Source organism: Cenococcum geophilum (genome assembly GCF_001692895.1).
Source record: "Cenococcum geophilum 1.58 unplaced genomic scaffold K441scaffold_58, whole genome shotgun sequence".
In the NCBI taxonomy this organism is placed as follows: Eukaryota; Fungi; Ascomycota; class Dothideomycetes; order Gloniales; family Gloniaceae; genus Cenococcum; species Cenococcum geophilum.
In genome coordinates this window covers 602,672-609,739 of record NW_027137616.1, presented here as the reverse complement: position 1 = coordinate 609,739, position 7,068 = coordinate 602,672, and positions in this window count along the sequence as shown.

The following is a 7,068-nucleotide window of genomic DNA, read 5'->3' as shown; positions in this document are numbered from 1 at the left end:
GCTTGCGTTAGGCCTATAAACGACGCGAGATTATAAAGGTTAAATAGATTAGCAGCGGAGATAACCTAGTAGACGCTATAACTAAGGCAAAGCTATGTTAAGCTCTTAAAACCCTAATTAACACAAATAAGCTTAACCTAAAGGTTATAAAATAGGTAGAGCGAGACTAATGGAGTATTTATAGTTCAGTTATGGCCTATTAAAAGGCCGTATGGTATATTTACGGCCCGTTAAAAGGCTGTATAGTTCATTTTACGGACCGTAAGCAGGACTTACAGCCAGATTAGAGCACCATTTGGAAGGCAACCCAGAAGGCACCTTAGGAGGGATTTCTTATATATTTTCTTATGTATTTTATAGTTCTATTAAGGTAATTACGGAGGCTATATACAAGTGGTTTCATTTTTTAAGTACCGCTAGTGTATAATTACAGCACCTGTTATACCGACCGCGTGCTTACACGTTTGGTACACCAGGTACGCGTTTACGCGTTTAGTGCACTAACTACTTGCTTACGTGTCTGGTGCACTTATAAAGCACTAACTAATTAGGGGGGAGGCGCATTAGTATATAGACTACATAGTCTGCTTTATATAATCGACAGTTACCATTATCTAAAAGAGTATATAATACTATATATATTTCATGCCCCTAGATCTAACTCACTCGTGCTATTAAATTAGTACAAACATTACCTATAGATTTATAGCTCGAGTTCGTGCTTCTAGCAGTATTCCTACTTAATTAAACTCCTATTAAGTCTATTAACTAAAAAACCCTATTTAAGATGCTATATAAACGGAAGCTATAGCTAGTAGGACTTTATATAGCCAGATCTTTAACCTACATATCTACCAAACATAGTATTCCTAGGAAGGTAAAGTTTGAGCTATAAGCCTAAATAGGTTATCTTATTGGTATAGAAGCGTTAAATATTTATAGGGTATAGATACTAACCACTAACCGTACTATCCAATCTTGTAATATATAAATAGATAAGTTAAAGAAATATTAATCTCCTAAAACACTAGGACACCTTATTATCTTATAGGCTTAAAAGGATCGTTTTTAGCAAGTTTAGGACCTACTAAATAATCTTTAAGATGGCAGCAAGGACTAGATAAAAAACTTTAATAAAAAACTAGATATAAGACTGCCGCATTTAGCAAATATCAATATTACTCCTATATTAAAAAGCATTTAGATCTTAATAAAAAAACTCCGTTAGCTACCTATCCTAGAGCTAACTCTAGAACCGTCTATACTATTAGCGTCTTTAGCGCCTTAGTAATTACCATCTACTACGGTATTTACGCCACAGACACTATCTACTACTTAGTTATCTTCTAAAGTTACTAAACCACTATTTATAGATCCTATACCTTGTTCCAAACCTTAGATAATAATAGGCTTATTATTAGGGGGTAAGAGACGTTCTAGCCGTAAAAAGCGGTCTACGGTAAAGAAGAAAGATATACTAAATTAGGATCTATAATAACAAGCCTTTGCGGTTTAAATTAATGATAGTAATAATATTATTAATCTAGATACGACACTATTAGCTTACGCTTTCTATACTACTGCTATAAAGATATACGGACATTAAGATGACTTTTTACTACTACTAGGGTTATAAAAAGAGATACTTAATTATAAGTACGCTATAGAGTTTAAAGTAGCTGCTTATATTAAGATAAAGGCCTTAATAGAAAAGCAGACCTAGAACGAGGTATAACTAATTAAAAAGGTCTATCGACTTCCTACTATATAGGTCTTTACGTATAAGGAAGATTTGGACGGCTTTATTACGAGATTTAAAGCTCGTCTAGTCGTCCGCAGAGACCTTTAAGCAATCTTACAAAAGGAGGTTAAAGCTATAACGGCAGCCTATTAAACCTTCCGTCTACTTTACGCTCTTATCGCTAGCTTTAACCTAAACGTTATATAAATTAACGCCGTTAATGCATTTATTAATGCCCTAGTTAATAGTAAGGTCTACTTTATTCCCCCTAAGGGTATAGACCTACCGCCTAGATTCTCCCTCCGTTTAAGAAAGGCAATATATAGACTACAGAAATCTCTAAAATTGTAGTTTTTAGAAATATCTGCTGCTCTGCAAAGTATAGGTTTAAAAGCTATACCAGATAAGCTGTATCTCTATATACACCCTACTAAACCTATCTTTATATTCTTCTACGTCGACAATATCCTAATTATAGGACACCTAAGCTGTTAATAGTAGATAGAGGATATCCTAAAGTAGCTATAAGATCGATTTAAGATCCGCCAAATACCTTAGTTTACGTTATTTCTAAATACTCGTATTGTATAAGATTGATAAAAGGGAAAGCTCTAGCTCTGTTTAGATTAATATCTTAAGAAGCTAGTCTTAATATACCATCTAAAATATCTAAAGCTATTAGCTACACTACTATTAGGCTAGGAATTAACGCTATATAAGGGAGAAGCTACGCTATAACGGAACCTTGTAGTAAGTACTACGGTGGGTTCTGTTAATGGGCTAGGTGTATAGAAAATGTAAAGACAGTAGTTAACAACGTAAATAATAACTAGTGGAGTGGTTGCCTAATAGATTAACTCTAATTATATTCTGAGAATTACTATAAGGAAGGAATTATCTAGGTAGGGACTAAGGGTCCTTAAATACACAACCGTACTCCTATGAAATTCTTCTTATACGTAATATACGTGCGCTCTATCTACTCTATTACGGATTATATAGATTCTATAGATTATATAGATTCTATAGATTATATAGATTACATTATGTGACCTTAGTTACTATTCCTTGTTATATAGCTTTACCGGATCCATTCTAGACCGTGCTTTTATTAACCAACTAGCTTTTTCTAACTTCTCTCCTAGTAGTCGTAATATAGTACTTAAAGCGTCCGTAACACTATCTCCTTTCTCTTTATCTTCGTCCTTAAAGATTTCTAGTATCTCTAAGTTGTTTACTAGAGGTGTAATATCCGTCTAATTAATTTAGTTAATATCGTTACTTATAATGCCTAAAGCAATTTCTTCTTCTTTAACCCTTTATTGTGAGCGTATAGTTGCCTCTATACTGTCGCTAGGTGAAATAATGCCGTCTCCTTATTCTTGTTGTGTGAAAGAGGGGTTAGTTTATATTGCGCTAGCGAGTTCTTTGTCTCGGTAACTATCCTCTTATTTAGAGTGCACTAAAGCAAACATTTAATTGTCTTGCGATATTCGCTCTATTTCTAACGCTAAATATACGCGCCCTATAACTTTTAATAGTCTTTAAGTTCCCTAAGTAATCTATTATAGAGTCTTATATTTAATCTACTGCTGCGAAGCCTAATAATAAGCTCTTAATTGCGCTAGCAGAACTTTGTTGTTCCTAGGACGCTAAGAAAGAGGCCGCTAATGCTTAATAACGGGCCCTTAAGTCTCGTCTTACTGCGTCCGCTCGGTTAATTTATTTTAAGAAAGTATATAAAAAGGTTTATTTTAAGGAGTAGAAACTTATAAAATAAGGTCTTTAGAAACTTAGTGACAAAAAAACTGACTCTCTTCCTATAAAGGAAATAACTCTAAGTAGTTCGGCAGTCGCTCTTCCTAGGTCCCCCTTAGGTGACTTATTTTTTGGCGATTCTTCTTTATTAATATTGCTTGACCTGTTTTCTTCTAATACTCTTATACCTTTCCTATAGCGTTTTTTAAATTCTCTAGTGGCTCCTAGGTAGTCTTAGTGTAGCCTATCCACTTAACCTTATACTATATTTTATCGTTAATGTCCTTATAACTAACGATCTCTAAAACTTACTATTTGTCTTCTTCTCGCCCTCTATACGTGTCTGCTTTATAAACTAGTAGCTTAATATTCTTATATACTAGCTCTAGTATCGCAATATGCTATATAGGGTAGATCTTTATTTTAGCTAGTAGGTTTAACTTAAACGTAACTAGTGAAATCTTTTACGTAATTTTAAAAGGTCCTAGTCTAACGTAGTCTAACTTCTTGCTTGGTCGTTAACTCTTGAAATTTTTATATAGTAGCTATACTTTATCTCCCTCCTTAAGATCTGGTCCCTTAGATCTCCCAGCGTTATAATACCTTTTTATCCTTTGTTGTACTTCCTTAGCTATTTTTATAAGGTTTGCATAAAGATTTATTAAAGTCTCTATTCTTTACTTAGCTCTACTACTTATTTTCTTTACTTATTATGGCGATAATAATATTCTTAGCTTATATCCGTAATTCGCCTTAAATAGTAACATACCTATTCCTTCTTAAGGTGTTGTATTATATGCAAACTATATAACTAGTAATAGCAATACCTAATTATTCTGTGCGTGATTAATATAATGTTTTAGATACTGCTCTAGTGTCTAATTTAATCTTTCCGTTTAACCGTCTGTCTGCGGATAATATACGGTAGAAGTTGCTACTTGAACTCCTTATTCCGCTAAAAATACCTTCTAGAGTACTGCTATAAATCTTAGATCTCTATCTAATATAATTTTACTTAGTGCTCTATATCTTGTAAATACTTCCTTAATATAGATTCTAGTGATATCTTTTACTAATATCTCCTCCGTATATGCTATAAAGTATCCCCACTTTATAAGCTTATCTACTATTATTAAGATCGCGTTATAATCTTATCTGGTAATAGGATCTTTTAACTTTAGTAACTTAATAATAAAGTCCCATAATATAACCTCCTATAGTCTCTTTAGTATTTTAATAGGTTATAGCCCTCCGTATAGCTTATACCTTATTAATTTATTCCTTTAGCAATCTAGATATTCCTTAGTGACTTTCCTAGCTATTCTCTAGATTCCGTTAATAATGTACTCCTCTTAGAGTCTTAACACTAAGCCTATAGCTCTATTATATCCTTAAGTTAATCCCTTATAAAATTCCTCCATAAATTGCTTAGCTATGCTTTTTGGGATATACTTTACTTCTCGGTTTTCGTATATATCTAACTATAGATCTTCTAGCTATGCTTTTAGAATTCTTTATACCTAAAAGCTTTCTAGTGACTTATAAACTCCCTTTAGTTTATCTTCCTAAGTTACTATAATTTTCGGATAATTATATCTAATTAATCCGTCTATGTCTTTGTATAGTAAAGCCCCTAATAGCTTTTTATTATTTTATAGTTTAGCTTTTTAACTTAACGTATCTGCTTATGTGTTATCTATACCCTTAATATACTAAATTTTAAAATGGTATTCTATAAGTATCTCTGCCTATCTAACCTATCTTTAGTTAATTTTTTTTGTTATTAGGAATCCTATTAGGTTCTTATAATCCGTCTTAACTATAAATAGTTTCTCTATACCTTATAAGAATACTCTTTATTTCTTTAGTGCTGTAACTATACCTAATAACTCCTTATTGTAAATGTTATAGTTTAACTTTAGTAGTGTTATTTTTCGACTATAGTATGCTACTAGGTGCTATCTATCTAGATGCTTTTATATAAAGTATGCCCCTAGTATAAAGTTTAATATATTTGTTTCTATAACCGTCTCTAGTCCTAGTTAATAGATCTTAAGAACTAGCTCCTAGGTAAATAACCTCTTAACTTCCTTAAATAGCTCTTATTACTCCTTTCCCTATACCTATAGTTCTTCTTTCTTTATTAACCGCGTAAATAGCTTAATCTCCTTTAACCACTACGCTATAAACCTTTTGTAGTAATTATAAAACCCTAGGAATAATCTTAATTGCGTAACGTTCTCTAGTTCCTACTAATTTACTATAGCCTTAATCTTCTTCGGATCTATACTAAGTTAGCTTAGTTTAATAATAAATCCTATAAAATCGGTCTTCCTAGTAAAGAACTTGCATTTCTTAATTGCTACTAGTATTTATTCCTCTTATAGTCTCTTTAAGACCTATTTAACGTGTTCTCTATATTTTTCCTTATTTATTAAGTAGATAATAATGTCGTTAAGGTATACTATAACAAATTCATCTAAATGTTCTCCTAATATATTGTTAATATACTTTTGGAATGTTACTAATACGTTTATAAGCCTAAATTGTATAACTAATAGTTTATATAGTCCTTCCTTTAATCTAAAGGCTGCCTTCTATTTGTTGCTTTTTTTAATCCTAATCTGATAGTATACCTATCTTAGATTTATCTTTATAAAGATTTGCACATTGCCTATCCTGTCTTAGATTTCGCTAATTAAGGGTAAAGGATACCTATTCTTTCTAGTAATACTATTTAACTGTCTGTAGTTAATACATAGCCTTAGTTTGCTATTTTTTTTTGGTATAAATAGTACTAGATAACCCGCTGATAACTATAATGGTCTAATATATCTCTTTTATAAGTTTTCTTAGATAAACTCTTTTAATGCTCTACTTTCTTCTTTAGTAAGCTTATAGATTGGAAAGAACCTTAGACTTATTTCTAGTTCTAATTCTATCTTATAATCCCATGCTATATACTTTAACAGCTTTTTACTCTTAGGTAACCATAGTTTCTTGCTATACTTATGGTATCTTTTTAGTATATAGCTTAGCCCTTTTTCTGTTTCTTTATAGGTCGCTCCTACTTAGTACTATACTAACTTAGCTTATTATTATATTTTACGGCGTTAAGTATCTTTAATATCGACCTAACCTGTAACCCAATTAATCTTTAGATTATATTTCTGTAACTAAGGTATTTCTAATACTGCCTTATTATTCCCTAATAGTAATATATTAAAAGACATCTTAACTAGTCTTCCTTCGATGGTTAACTAAATAGGTCCTATTTTAAGATTGATAATGCCTCCTCTGTAGGCTATTAGATCTCCTAAAATTGTTACTAATAGGTAAAGATATTCCTTTTGCCTATATAGTAATCCTATTTTTTTAACTACTGCTAGCGAGATGTAGTTCCTTATTGCTCTACTATCTATTAATACCTTAAACTATTAATCTTACCACTTAATTTATAAATTTAGGTGTCGTCCTTAAATTCCTTTAAGGGTCTAAGGTTCTACTACTGGCTCTCTCTAGTTCTATAGGCCTCTACTTTTCCCAACTANTAGCTGCTNNATCCTANT